This window comes from Ceratotherium simum, chromosome 7 (assembly GCF_057802395.1).
Source record: "Ceratotherium simum simum isolate JZ-2026a chromosome 7, ASM5780239v1, whole genome shotgun sequence".
In the NCBI taxonomy this organism is placed as follows: domain Eukaryota; kingdom Metazoa; phylum Chordata; class Mammalia; order Perissodactyla; family Rhinocerotidae; genus Ceratotherium; species Ceratotherium simum.
Genome location: NC_141906.1, coordinates 2391407 through 2406930, shown reverse-complemented (window position 1 = coordinate 2406930; position 15524 = coordinate 2391407). Strand labels below are relative to the sequence as shown.

The following is a 15524-nucleotide window of genomic DNA, read 5'->3' as shown; positions in this document are numbered from 1 at the left end:
GGTGTCTTATAAGAAAAGGAAATTTGGACACACAGAGGCACCACAGGTACATGCACACAGAGGAAGACCATGTGAGGACACAGCAAGAAGGTGACCATCTGCAAGCCAAGGAGAGAGGTCTCAGAAGAAACCAAACCTGAAAACACCTTGATCTTGGACTTCCAGCCTCCAGAACTGTGAGAAAATACATTTCTGTTGTTTCAGCCACCCAGTCTATGGCATTTTGCCCTAGCAAGCTATTACACTGCGGCAGCAACCACAGGCATTTCCATTGGATTTGGAGCAGCAGCTGTGGACACAGATCTTACAGCCCAGATGAAGCCTCCTAACAAGTATTTTTTGGCCAATGATCAGCATAAATTATTAAACTTCTCCACCAGTTTAAGGCCACGCGTGGTTATGTGCAGAGAGAGGAGAATATAAGCTTCATGAGGGCAAGACCGTTACCTATTTTACTAACTGCCATATCCCCAGTGTAAGCGTACAGTTTTGAAAAATATGTAGTCTTGTAAAACTATCACATATAGATACAGAACATATTCATCACCCCAAAATGTTCCCTCAAGTTCCTTTGCAGTCAGTCTCCTCCCCTAGTCGCCGGTCCTTGGCAACCACTGATCTGCTTCTGTCACTATATTTTGCCTTTTCTATAATTTCCTATAAATGGAATCATGCAGAGTATAGTCTTTTGTGTCTTGGCTTATTTCCCTGAGTTTTTGATATTCATGCATGCTGCTACATGAATCAGTACTTCATTTCCTTTTTATTTGTCAGGGAAAGCAGTCTCATACATGCAGTCTTTCGACCCCTGCTCAGCCACATAGTGGGCCTTGGGCCTGGAAAACTTCCTTACCAAGAGATACGGAGCCCACACAGCCTGTGCCAGGCTTACCACCTCGTGTGGGACTACCTTTCCCTGCTTTTGCTTAGGCATGTATGTCAATGGCCCTCAGGCACGGCCCCAGCTTTCAGTATTTCAGAGTCCAACTGGGAGGGATCGGGGTCCCTCTGCTGCAGTACAAGGGGGTGCACGTAGGCCAATTTCCCTGCGTCAGCTGCCAGGGGCACCCGCAGCCCTGAGAGACTGACACACACTATTGGAGCTGATATTGCTCTATCTCTTCTTCATGAGAGTGAAAGCTTTGCTCCATCCAGTGCTTGAGGGTGTTGTGTTTTCCTTGGCAACTCTGATACCAAGATGCAGTGGAAAGAAGTATTTGGACTTCCATTCCTCGTGGCTGGCACTGTGATGATCTTTGCTATCCTCCATGTAGTTGGAGTCCTACCCTGGCGTCAATTACTGGCACACAGTGTTCTGCTCCATATTATTGTTGAGTAATATTTCGTTGTATAGACGTATCATAATTTGGTTATCCATTCACCAATTGTTGGACATTTGGATTGTTTCTAGTAATGGGCCATTATAAATAATGTTCCTCTCAACATTTGGGTACAAATCTTTGTGTGTTTTTTTGTTGTTTTTGCTTCTTTTTGGTTCTTTTACTCTTGGATAAATACATAGGAGTAGGATTGCTGGGTGGTATGTTTAGTGTATTTTTAAAGTTATAAGAAACTGCCAAACCGTCTTCTAAACTGGCTGCCCCATTTTGCACCCACAGCGCTGCTGCACAAGGCACCAGTTGTTCCTCAGCCTCACCAACTCCTGTTATTAGTGTCTTTTTAATTTCAGTCATTCTACTAGGTGTGTAGTGGCATCTCACTGTATTCCCCTGATGGCTAATGATGTTGAGCCTCTTTTCATATGCTTATTTGCATTTGTACATGTTCTTTGATGAAGCGTCTATTCAGATCTTAGCCCATGTTTTTAAAAATTGAGTTGTTCATCTTATTATTGAGGGGTAAAAGTTCTCTCTGTATTCTGGATACAATTCTTTTATCAGATATAAGTTTTGCAAATATTTTTTCTCAGCCTGTGGTTTTTTTCCTTTACAACTTTAGACGACATCGTCGAGTTCCTGCCATAGGTTGTTCCTGACTTCAGTTCCCATCACAAGACCAACCACCAATCATCCATAGACAAAACACCATTGTGAAAATCCCAGATCCTGGAGGGTGAGGCTGAAACACCGTCCTGGACCACAGGGACAGAGAAGGACCACATTAGAAGGGTAAGAAGAGACGCTGCACTCTGACCACGTCGCCCCTCCCTCAGGCCCGCACAGTAACGCCCAGAGGGCCCCAGGGGTTCACGGTTTCTCCAGTGGGCAAAGAGAGCCCAAGCTGGACATCCAGCTCCCCCAGCGCTGCAGGACACTTCCCAGGAGGCCCACTCGGGTCTCACCTCACAGGGCCCACTGGGGTAATCTGCCAGGCTCAACCACGGGGATCAGATAGAGACAGAGAAGGGCAGCATTTACGCCAGTCCGTGCTCAGCTCTTGGTGACCGCACTCCTGCTTGCAGTGCTCCCAGAGCAGTAATCTCCTCCAGCGGCTCTGCCCATAGGCTGATTTCCGGTAAACACCTGACTTACGGAAAACCGGCGCTTATCTCCTGATCAGTGAATATAGACCAAGAAATCTCTCCCCCTCTTCAAACCATTGAACTTACTGCTTAGACTGTGGCTGGACTTCCCCCGTTCTTTGCATTCCTCACCCATAATACAACCCCCAAACCCTTAACAGACTCGCCTATAGCTTGCTACAGTTTACATTTCCTGAATTGCAATACCTCTGCTATTCCCGAATAAATTCAGTTTCTGGCAGTTTGAGCTTGCCTTAGTTTATCTCTTTATTTAGGTTGACAGGCAGTTCTGCCAGATTTGGGTGCCCCGTCCACAGGCTGTACCCGCTGTGGAGCCCATTCTACCACCCTGCTGTGTAGGAAAGCAGATTCACAGCACTGCCCAACTGTTGAGCATAGCTTCTGGCCCCACGGGTCCAGGAAGCATGGCCACAGAACAGAGGCAGCCACGGAGCCGAGCCTACAGTGCTGCCCAACTGGGGAGCCCGGCCTACAGCCCTGTCCCATCAGGGGGCCCAGCCCACAGCCCTGCCCAATCAGGGACTCCACCCGGGGATCCTCTTGAATGCGGAGTCCAGCCAACAGCACCGCCTCCCTAGCTTGGAGCACAGGCAGTGGCCTCGCCCAGCTTGCCAGCCCAGGGCATGTGCCGCCTGGTGGGGCCTCTCCCAGCTGACTCATCCAGCACCCCAAACTGAGCCGACTGGTGAAAGTCTTGCCCTGCCCGAGTGAACCTTAATTTTAGCACTTTGACTATGATGTATCCATGTGGTCTTCTTTGTGTCTAACCTGCTTGGAGTTCATTGAACGTCTTGGGACTGGGGTTTTATGATTTTCATCAAATTTGAACATTTTCCAGCCACTATTTCTTCAAGTATTTTTTTTTTTTTTTTTTTTTTGGTGAGGAAGATCAGCCCTGAGCTAACATCCGTGCTAATCCTCCTCTTTTTGCTGAGGAACACCAGCTCTGAGCTAACATCTATCGCCAATCCTCCTCCTTTTATTTTTCCCCAAAGCCCCAGTAGATAGTTGTATGTCATAGTTGCACATCCTTCTAGTTGCTGCATGTGGGACGTGGCCTCAGCATGGACGGAGAAGCGGTGCGTCGGTGTGTGTCCGGGATCCGAACCTGGGCCTCCAGTAGCGGAGCACACGCACTTAACCGCTAAGCCACGTGGCCGGCCCTCTTCAAGTATTTTCTTGCCCTCTATCCCCTTCTCTGGGACTCCAAATAAATTGGTATTTTCCAAAGGTTGTTGAGAGTCTGTTGATGTTTTTCAGCCTTTTTTCTCTCTTTCAGTTTGGACAGACTTTATTCACATATCTCAATGTTTACTGATTTTTGTCTTTTGGTTCTTTTTTCTAGTTTATGACTCATCATTATTTTCATGTTTTCCATTATATCTTTAAGCATAATAATAGCTGTTTTAAAGTGCCATACTGCTTTAGTACCTCTTATTGGATATTGACCATTGTTAATGTTACATTCTCAAATGCTAGATTTTGTTTCAGCTTTTAAATAGCCTTGGACATTGTTCTGCCAGGCAGTTAATTAACTCGCCAATAAGGTTGATCTTTTCAAGGCCCCTTTTTCAGCTGTTATGAAAAGTCTAGAGTAGCCTTTATGTTAGGGCTAGTTTTGCCATGCTTCTCAAGTATGATTGTTCTAGAGTCTTTATGGAAATGTCCCAGGTGTTACATGAGGACTCTCCACTCTAGCTGGTCAGAATTTTAACATCTCCCAGTCCTGTGTGAGCTATGGGAATTTTCAGCTAATAACTACCCAATTATCTTTCCCTGGCCTCACTGGTTTCTACCCTATAAATCTCTGGGTTTGTATTCAGCATCAGCCCCAAGGGACTCATATGCAGATTTCTGGAGCTCTTCTCTGCATAGCTCTCTTCTCTCCTGTACTCTGTCCTACAAATTCCAGCTGCCTCATCTCTTGTACACACGGTGATCTCTATCTCCTGAAATCAGGGGGATAATTTTGCTCCTCCTGGGATCCCCATCCCTGTCACTCTGGCAGAAAACCAAAGTGATTTTAGGACGCAACTTATCTGTTTCCCTTCTCAGGGATCTGAGTTCTGGGATGCCTATTATCCAATGTTTAAAGAAATGTTGTTCCATATATTTTGTCCAAATTTCTAGTTGTTTAAAGTTGGAGGGCTGGGCTGGTCCCAACTACTGCAAGTCCAGAAATCAAAATCCATCTTATTTTCTTGTATTGCAAAAAGTATAGCTTCCAACCATCCACAGCCTCAAGAGAAACTTCTTAGAAAAGGTGCACAAGAATTGTATCTCTGGCACATGTATTTCAGGAACTGATGCTATAGAATCACAAGATAATTAATCTTTCAGAGAAAGTTCAGGAGAAGAACAGCTATTTTGGAGTTCTTTGCTGCCAGCAGGGAATCACAAATGATAGATTTTTTTTTTTCTGCCTGTAACTATTTTTGGCTTAGGTCACTGAATCCAGGCCTCTTTTGTCAGTATTTTTTTCTTCACTTAGTAGAGCAAGTGTATTCCACAGTTTGGCAGCTGGGATAAGCTGCTGACAGGCACTGTCATTTGGTTTGCAACTTTGGTGATGGCACAAGGGAAAAACCCCTCATCGAGGGTAACCAGATGGAATCCTCAAAGGCAGAAGAAACAGAGAAGACAGAGTGAACTGAAGATGAATTTATTCCCTCATTGTTTTTGTCTTAGTGAAGAAATGCCACAGGAGGTGTTGGCAGAAGTCTGACACGGAAGAGCTGAGTACAATCATTTCCCTCCTCTTGGCATGGGGGACAGCAGTTGGCTGCTCTTAGAAAAGGGACAGAAGTTTCAGGGAAAAGCAACAAAAATAATCAGGCAATGGAAAAACAAAGAATCTGTGGAGAAAAGGGTTTATGAATTGATACTGTTTATACTCTGAAGAACACTAAAGTGTCTTCGCATATAGATTAGCTTGCATTTATGGAGCACGTTAAAACCCTTTCACAAAACACTGCTAGCTTATCTGATTTATCCTGATAATAACCTGTGAGCATAAGGTACTATTTCTATTTTATAGAGACATAGACTAAGGAGCAGAGTTTAAGGGGTTTGACTCAAATCATAGAGCCACCTGATGGCAGAAACAAAAAAAAACATGGCTGTTTCAGTCCATTTAATGAGAGTATTTTGGCTAGCTGTTCTTCATCTCCATAAAAGATGCCACTAGGGAAACTAGTTTTAATAAATGAAATCAAAAGCACAGCTATATCACAAAAGACTCAAGAGTATCCTGGCATTTTCTAGACTTCTGGGGAAAGATGGAAACTGAATACACATACCTACTTTCACTACCTATCAAATTCACTAAAATAGTACAGGGAATGTTGAAAGGCACAAACCCGCAAAAACATGGAGAACATGAGATGAAATAAAAACAAATTTTTGGAAAGTATGAAGCGGAAGGAAAAGATATACAGCAGACATTAGAAAATTGAATGCTGAGCTGGCAACAATAAACCCTGGATCCCCAAAAGACTCAGAAACTGGCAGTGTCAGGTACCTCTGAAAATGTGGGTAAAGGGAGAAGGGCTTTAAAAAGGGAAATTATCTGAAAGTGTAGTAGGTCTCAGATCCCCAACCCACTCTGAATAGCCAGGAGACTAGCAACACTTTGCACCAGCAAAAGACTGTAGGTCTTTTCTTTAAAGATTGTAAGATAGAAGTACCTCAATTCTGGACTGATGTCACTGAGAACAGCTGACCTTAAGGGACATCTTACTAAAAATAGAGATCCCCAGCAGACTGGGCTCGCAGAATGCCGTTAACCAGGCTTCACCTTCCAAGAAAGAGACTGAAGATTCTTCTCCATAGACTCTCACCAGTCCTAGAGGATATAAACATTAGAGGCTCCCCATTCAAAAGGCCTAGTCAGAGCAACCTGCAAGGGAGCTCTCAGTCGACAAGCTGTACTCATGTTTTTATATTTTCAATTAGCTTTTTAGTTCCCTTTTAAAATTGAGCACAGAGGGCCAGCCCAGTGTTGTGGTGGTTAAGTTCGTGTGCTCTGCTTCTGCGGCCCAGGGTTTGCAGGTTCGGATCCTGGGTGTGGACCTCTACACCGTTCATCAAGCCATGCTGTGGCAGCATCCCACATACAAAATAGAGGAAGACTGGCATGGTGTTAGCTCAGGGACAATCTTCCTCAGCAAAAAAAAAAAAAAAATTGAGCACAAAGTCACAGATCAGTAAACATCTAAGGAAGGCTTCTTCTAATGTGTGTTTTTCTAATACCACCAAGCAATTGTCCAGTTCTCAATGGACACTGACTGGGTGTCCAGTTTAACTCAGTTCTGACACCATCTGCCTGGAGATAGCACAGATCCCACAGGTTAAGGACTCAGTCCTACAGGACTACCCTCCCCACTTCAGACTCCAATCACAAATCTAGGTTGCCATCTGTGCTTCTATCAAGTGGCTATAAATTAGAGGTTCCCACAACCCCCTTGTTAGGTTCAATTAAGCTGCCAAAGTGGCTCAAAGAACTCAGAGAAACATTTGCTTATATTTACCAGCTTATTATAAGGATATTATAAGGGATACAGAAGAATAGCCAGATGAAGAGACACATAGGGTGAGGTCTGAAAGGATCCCTAGAGCAGAAGCTTCTGTCCCCATGGAACGGTGGTGTGCCACCCTCCCAGCATGTGGATGTGTTCACCAACCCAGAAGCTCCATCAAATCTTGTTCAAGAGTTTTTATAGAGCTTAATCTGCAGTCTCCCCCACCACTTTCCCTTCCCTGAGGTTGGTGGGTGGGGCTGAAAGTTCCAACCCTCTAATCACTTGGTCTTTCTGGCACCACCCTAAGTCACCTCATTAAAGCTCAGATTTGCTCCAAAGGGGCTCCTTATGAATGACAAGTGACACTCCTATCACTCGGGAAGTCCGAGGGTTTGAGGAGCTTTGTTCCAGAAACCAGGCAAAAAGACCGAATGTATTTCTTATTACACCACACTTGTAAACTAAAAGATGCAGGAGGAAGGGAGAAGGAGGAGAGGAAGGAATCAAAGAGAAGAATCACCCTACTCCTCACCAAAACAAACAAACAAGAAAAACAAAACAAAACAAAAAGTATCAGGAAATTTCAGATCACTGGGGACAAAGAGAACATCCCTCAAGCTACCAGAAAGGAAAAATGGGATTCATAGTGGCTTGCCCTCAATACTGAAGCTAGACGACAATGCTGAAATCCTTTTAAAAATATGAAGGAAAATTATTTTCAACCTAGAATTCATGACCAAGCCAAACTACCATTTAAAAAGGAAGGAAAAAATAAATATATTTTCAAACATGAAAAAATTTCAAAAAAGTTACGTTCTATGAGAATTAAATAGGAAAGACAAGAAAAATCAGAAACAGGCTATACAACACAAAGAAGAGGTAAAGGGCGCCTCGTGATGATCGTGAAGGAAGGTCCCAGGTGATTACAGGTGTACCAGGCAGAGAAGGAGTGGATTCAGACAGGTACAGGCAAGAACAGTGCAGGCGACATCTGTGCAGGAACAAGAGAGAAACCCGGGTGGGAATGAACACATTTAGAAGCACTTTAGACAGCTGCATTCATAACAGGCACCTAGAAGATGAAGCAAATAAGCAAAAGACAACAAATATTAAAATGGTGTAGTAAAAGAAAAGCGACCATCCTCTTATACATGGCTCTGCTGTGATTAGGGAATACCGTCATGAGAATAGTGAATATATTAAACCAAAATCAGGTCATCACTGTATTGGGAATGAGGGAGATCAAAGGGTGCATGTGTGCAGTGTAGCGGGGCAGGGAGAGGGAAGAATGATACCCTGTCTTTCATGGAGAGAAATCAATAGCTTGGAAAAATGAAAAGTTATCAAGGAAATCATGTTATTTAGAGACATGCGGAGGCACTGGAGTAGATGTGGAACTGGGTAGGCTGCGTCTCCAGCTTTGCAGGGAAATATGGGCCCACTCACTCCAGATAATGTCAAAAAGGCAACACAGCATGGCTGTTGACAAGCATTTGAGAGTTGAACTAACCTGGATTCTAGCCCTGACTCGTCCATCTATTAGCTGTGACACCATGGGCAACTTCCTTAACCACTTCAAGCTGCAGTTTCCTCATTTATAAGATGGAAATAATAATAATAGTATCTAAAACATGATCAGGCACATAGTTGGCACTCAATATATATTCACTGAATGAATGTTAGTAAAGAGAAAGTGCACGTAATATGTTTTGCCTGATATATAATAAACACTCAGCAAAAATTAGTTTTGTGTTTAGAGTGGGTCTGTTTATAAGCATGTTCTAAATCTAAGCCCTCTGCCTTCTCATCAAGTTAATGGGGGAGAATTTGTTATCACACCAACTTTATTCTGAGAAACTCTGGAGGCATATTTGACCCCTGACTTTCCTGCCCAACCTCTCACAACAATCACCATCTTCTGTCAAGCCTACTTTTACATTACGTCCCAAGCATCTCCTTCCTCTCCTGACTACACCCCCATTTTCTCCTGTTTGTCTTTGGCAAAAGACTCCTGAATGGTTTCACTGCCTCGCATCTCTTACTCCTCCACTGCACCCTCCACCTGCAGCTGGAGATGCCTTTCCAGAAAAACCCAATCAGGTCACCTCCACGCAAACACCTTCCGGAGCTCCCATCCCTTGCAGTACAAGCCGGAGCTCTTCACAGCAGGCCCAAAGCCACGACACAACCTCACCCAAACTCACCTTGATTTGTCTCCCGATGTTCCCCAGCCCTCCTCCACCCAGCTAGCCCTCCTCCCCTGCAGCGCTCAAGCACACTCCGTTCCACAGTCCCCGCCCGTGCCATGCTCCTTCTCACATCTGAGGCTGTGTGAACACTGTTCTCTGCCTGGAGAGCTTTCCCTCCTTCCCCTTTTCCACTTGGCAAACATGCTATAAATTAATTGCTTGCTGGTCTCCCCCACTATACTACAGGTTCCTTGAAGTTTGCGCTTACTTCTATGTAGCCTGCCCAGCACCTAACATAGGGCCTGGCCTAAAGAATTGCTTGTCGGCCTGGCCTAAAGAATTGCTTGTCGAGTAAAGGAAAGACAAGCCCTATAAGGAACAGTCACCCCCACCTCGAGGCTTTTGCTTACCAATAATTAAGGGCAGTTGATTATTCCATCTTTTTTCAAATAAATCAACCATATTTCTAGTTTCCCTTATTTAATATTCAATATTTAAGTTATTAAGTATAGAGAAATCTAATTTACTTACTGCTCTATAAATGAAGAAGGGTTTCCACTACACCTTATTTCTATCTTCTCAAAAAAAAAAAAAACAGGTATGAACATGCCCATTTTAACAAACACAAAACCTGCATTTTAGGGGAGTATTTACTTTCTTTTAATTTTTTTATTGGCTCTATTCCCACCCACCTCACCCCTGGGAAACCCAGTGCATTTCCATCTATAACTATAGATCTCTATGTCTCTAAATATGGAGCTATGTAGGTACACACACATGACACCCCTCTACGTACACACAACAATCCTCCCCACATGCGTTTCTACATCTTGCTTTTCTTACTCAGTAGAATCTACGGAAAGTCCTCTAATATTAATTCTTGTTGCACTGGCTGCATAATCATCCACTGTCATCTCAGACTTTTATAAAAGCTTTACCGCCATTTCATTTAAGCTATCTTCTGGCTGTCTCAGTCTGCTCAGGCTGCTATAACAGAACACCATAGACTGGGGGGTTTATAAACAACAGAAATTTATTTCTCACCATTCTGGAGGCTGGGAAGTCTGAGATCAGGGCACCCGCAGATTTGGTGTCTGGTGAGAGCCCGCTTCCTGGTTCTCAGATGACCGTCTTTGCTGTGCCCTCATACGGAGGAAGGAGCAGGAAGGGGCTCTCTGGGGCCTCTTTTATAAGAGTACTAACCCATTCATGAGGGCTCTGCCCTCTTCCCCTAATCACCTCCCAAAGCACCCCCCCCCCCCCAAATAGCATCACACTGGGGATTAGGTTTCAACAAATGAATGGGGGTGGGGAGCAAACATTCAGACTATAGTATGGCCAGTGAGAATGAAGCATGGAGAACCTTCCTTACCAACCAAATGAAAGGAAAGCTATAACTCAGAATGGTTGGCAATTTCAGATTTTTGTCAGAAATAAGAAGATGTAAACAAACAAAATCTTAGCCGAATATAATCAACTATGAAAGTTGGGTCAGTGATTTATATACATATGTTGCTAGAAACATTTTTAAGCTGTCTCAAGAATTTGCATTTGATTCATTTATATTTACTAAATAAAAACAGTACTGTAGTTTATAAGGTACCTCCAGGCATTTCATTTGTTAGACTGATTTACAGTAAATTGGCTTATTCCAGCATAATAAAGAATAGTCTCTGCTATATGCCGCTAAAATAAATTAATCAAACAATTTAAAATTGGATTGTCACACCACAATCTTGTTTTGTTTTCTCATATACCTAAAATAATAGCATCTATCATCATTTAAAACCAATAATACAATTTGTGCTTTGCAGAAACCAACAACAAATTAAAAACCAAATCTTCACATTAGTAGCAACAGAAACAGCCAACAGGGTTTGAGAAATGAGTATGACTTCTCCTTCACTGTTACTATAGCCCATGGAATCTGGGAGCAAATGGAGCCTGGTGCAACCTTGTGATTGGTTTAAAGGCTATAACACTTCAGGACAACGCAAATGGCTTCTCCCATTAAAAAGACATTAAATTGCTCAGCAACTCAGAAGAAAAGGCATATAACTGCTCTTGAATTTTAAAACACATTTCTTTGAAAAATTACCTCAGAGTTAGGAGACCCTGAGGCTACTGTGATGGACCTCTTCCTGCATGCTGAAAGGATGGTGGCCTTCTGCAGGCTTTCCAGGGTCAGAAAGGCAGCAGACCTGTTGTTCAAAACGTTTCAAGTGAGTGATTGATCATGAGCTGTGTCACAGGCATGCGAAACAATGAAGACAGAACAACTGAAAAGCTGAGTGGCTTTGTAGAGGAGGTGTAATCAACCCTTGATTAATTCTGCTAATGGGAAGGAGTGTTGTGGATAAAACAAACAGCATTAAATGCCAAATAAAAACCAGCCCGAGTTTGTCTCAAAAGTAAAAATTGAAATTTTAAGATATGAAACACATTTTCCTCTCATAGAACTGTTATCCGTGGGAGTAGGTCTGTAATTTAACCCAAACACTGCCTCCAAAAGAATAATGCTTTGCAGTGTCCAAGCAACTACAGTAACAACACTTGACACAGGGAGACATTCCAGATGCATCCCTTCTAGAATAAGCAGTTTTCCAGGTGCTGCCCCTGACGCTTCTCCCCTAGCCTTCACAAGAGGGACCAAACCTGCAAGGTGAAAAACTGATTGTAGGAAAATAAAAATTCTGCTAGGCCTTCCCAAAGTCACTGAGAATAGAGGGGTAGGATAAAACAAAGGAAAGCAATGCAGGTTTAGTCAAGCTTTTCTTTTGCACAGACACAAACAGGGCTGCTCCACAAACACACTCCCCAGGGCAGGGAGAACAGCCCCATTCACCAGCCATTTCTATGCAGCCTTGCAGCAGGGATGTGTGTTCAAGATCTCGACAAATCATGGTCAGCCCACATCGTGTCCCAGGCAGCATGCTAGACCCTGAGGATGGACCGGTGAGCACAGCACGCGTGGTTCCTCACCTCCTAGAGTAAAGTGTGCAGCAACTCTCAGCACATGATCAGTGCATAATGAATAGAACTATTTTTTTTCCTCTCCCCTCATCTTCTCTTAGCTTGTCTACTCTCTGTTAAAAGAGAATAATGATACATACCTTAGAACATTGCTAAGATTAAGAGTTCCAATAAGAGTTCCAAAAAATGTGCACTGATTCTGAAATCTCTCTGGGCTGAGCAGCCAGCTGCTAAAACATCAACTTATATTAAAAAGGGGTGGATTAGAGCCTAAGCATTTAGGGCAACATGTTAGCCGTCACCTCCTCTATAACGGGAAGAGCAAATAAGAAAAGAAATCAAATCTAATATAGAATCCGCAGGGAAAGAGAGGATTTTAGGAGTTGAACTCATGGCTGTCAATATTTAAGAACATTTAAGAAGTGAACTGAAAGGGCATCAGATTCCCAGGGAGACTGTTCTAAGTTTCGTGCCAGTATAGTAGAAGAGTCCAAAAAAGATTGGAAAATGTCAAATAAAAAGCATACAAAATTAAAAATGATATCTGATCACACCAAGTGAACTTTAAGAGTTGGGGAGGAAGGCAGGAAAATGTCTAGTCAATAAATTAAGGATTATTCTTAAATATTTTTAATGGATCCCTCATTATTCTCATTTATTGGTTGGTTTTATCACATAGAAATAGAAATCACAAGATTTTTGACAGCCTACACACAGACATCCCTGCCTCTAGAATTCCATCTGAGAATTCTGTTATTTCTTGTTTGGGGCCATGTTTAGGGAAACCAGATTTCCACCACCTGTCATTCTGAGCATACAAACCAGTTATATTCTCAATGGTCTAGTAGCCAGTTGAAATAAACACATGTAGTTGTTACGCTTATGTGTGAAAAAACACAGGTGGGAACAAGCACAGGTTTCTTTAGCCTCCTCTCTCTACAGATTAATTAAAGTCCAACTGGAAAAAAGAACATATACCAAAAGCCAGGAATATTCTGAAAAATAAAATGAGAAAGGACAAGCTCGCCCTGATAATCAGACATGGTAAGAAGCTATGGTAATTCGTTTGGGATGGAAGAAGAAGCAGACAAATCAAGAGAATGGAAGAGAGAATTCAAAAACCAATGTAAACCCATTTGACGAATGAGTATTTCAAATAAGTGATCAAAAAGAATAGATTATTCAGTAAAAGATTTGAGGTAATGACATAACCAATTAAGAAGAAAATAAAGCCAGATCCCTCTCTGATTTGTAGCAATTAAATTCCAGAAAGATCTAAGATTTAAACACTTAAAGAATGGAACCATGTGTGTTCTAAAAGAAAAAAAACCAATAAATGCATTCAAAATCTTAGAACGGGAAAGGCCTTTCTAAGCAAGACACAATTCAGAAGTCATATGACTACATAAAAAATTATTCAATAAAAAAATTATATTCAAGAGAGAGAAAATATTTGTAATACATATGCGAAAGAAATAATTTCATTAACATATACAGAAGTTATATGAATCAAGATTAAGACAAGTAATCTAATAAAAAATAAGCAAAGGATATAAAGAGATAGTTCATAGAGAAATAAAAACAAATGGTAAATAAGCATAGAAATAATTCATAATTCATAATTAAAGAAATGCAAACCAAAACAAGATGTTAGTTCCACCCACAAGATTGGCAAAAATATTAAAAGTTTAACAATGACCAGGGCTGACACTGTTGGTAGAAGGGTAAATTTATGCAACATTTTGAAGGCAATTTGAAAATATCTTCCAAAATTTAGTATATGTACTCTTTGACCTAGCAACTCATTGCAAGAAATTTAGCTAACAGTCACACTTGCAAAAGTCAACCAAGATATATAGTATAGGGTGTTTATTATAGCTAAAAATGGTAACAGCAAGTGCTTTCAGTATTATAGTTCTCATTAAATAAAATATGACCTATCTAGACTATGGAATACCATGTAGCCCATGACACAAGGAGGAAGATCTCTATTAGCTGATAATGGAAAGATCACCAGGTCACTCTGTAGAATTACAAAAGCAAGTGAGGAATAATGTGTAAAGTATGATCCCTTTGTGTAAATAAAAAATAGAAATACTTCTTTCTGCTGGTGTATGCATAATTTCCTTTCTGGAAGGAAGCATGAAAAACTATTAATAATTAGTACCTGTGGACGAGGGACTGGAAATCATTTAGAACCTCTCTATACTGCTTGACTGGGCTTAGCATGAGCAGGTCTTACTCCATTTTTTATGTCACAGACATTATGAGCAATTTCCTAAAATATATTTTACCATGTCTTTAAAAATAAACCATTTTTTAACATTAAAAAATGACAAGTCAGTTATTTGGAACCCAGAATAAATCACCCACTTAGCAGCATGAGGCTAAGAAACCACTATCTAGTCACACATGTGATCGCACATTCTAGTTCCTATTTTCAGCTGACCAGGAAGAAAAATGGGACACAGATAGGATTTCTGTGCATAAGGAAATTGGTTCTTTCTGTCTGTTAATTAAGATATCTGAAAATTCAAGCATATACATTTGAGTTTGTCTGAAGAATTTCCCTAATAAAGAAATCTGTTTAGACCTGAGCGAGACCTAATTCTACCGTCCAAAAAGGCCTCTGCACAAAGTGGCTGTGTGAGCTTCGCTTACGCTCAACGACTGGCCCAGGATGCCAGCAAGAGCGAACAACAACTATCTGAAGTTTAAGCAGAACAAAGTAGGTATTTATGTCTCAGGCGTTTGTTCAACAACCAACACTGACTGATCATCTACAGTGTACAGGCACCGTCCAGCACTGGTCAAAATCATCGAGTAAAACAGACTAAGTCTTGACCCCCGTGGATCTTACATTCTAACCAGAAGAGACAGATAAAAACAAATAAATATGTAACTAATAAAATGTCAAGTAAGAGCCCAAGAAAAAAAATCAAGCAGGATAACAAGAGAGTGAGAGCGGTTATTAGGGAAGGCCTCCCTGATAATCGATATTAGGTAGAATCCTGGACTAAGGAGGAATAAGCCACACAGATATCCGAAGAAAAGCATTCCAGGCTGAGGGAACGGCATATTTAAAAACGCTGATATGGAATCCAGAGTTATGTCTTCAAGGAACAGCAAGGAGGCCAGTATGGAAGGAGTGTGGTGAGCGGGCAGAGCAGTAGGTAAGACAAGACGGGCATCAAGGGCCAAGTCAGGGCCCGGTCACGCAGGGCCTTCACGGAAATAACTTTGAATTTCATTCCAAGCATAACGGGTAGCCACTGCAGTGTCTCGAGCAGGGGACCGAAGCGACCAGATTTATCTTCTTAAAGGACTCCTCTGGCTGTT

At 42.1% G+C, this 15524-nt stretch overlaps 1 long non-coding RNA gene across 12 annotated transcripts in view; it reads right to left on the bottom strand.

Moving 5' to 3' along the window:
- The window catches only part of LOC147916530 (uncharacterized), a 69132-nt gene that overhangs the window by 25846 nt on the left and 27762 nt on the right, over positions 1 to 15524 (bottom strand). For 8 of the 12 annotated variants that reach the window (XR_015552648.1, XR_015552645.1, XR_015552647.1 and 5 more), the window contains one exon: positions 11311 to 12298. This is a non-coding gene — a long non-coding RNA (uncharacterized LOC147916530). The remainder of the gene's footprint in view (positions 1 to 11310; positions 12299 to 15524) is intronic. The other 4 variants (XR_015552649.1, XR_015552654.1, XR_015552653.1 and 1 more) reach the window with 2 other exon arrangements.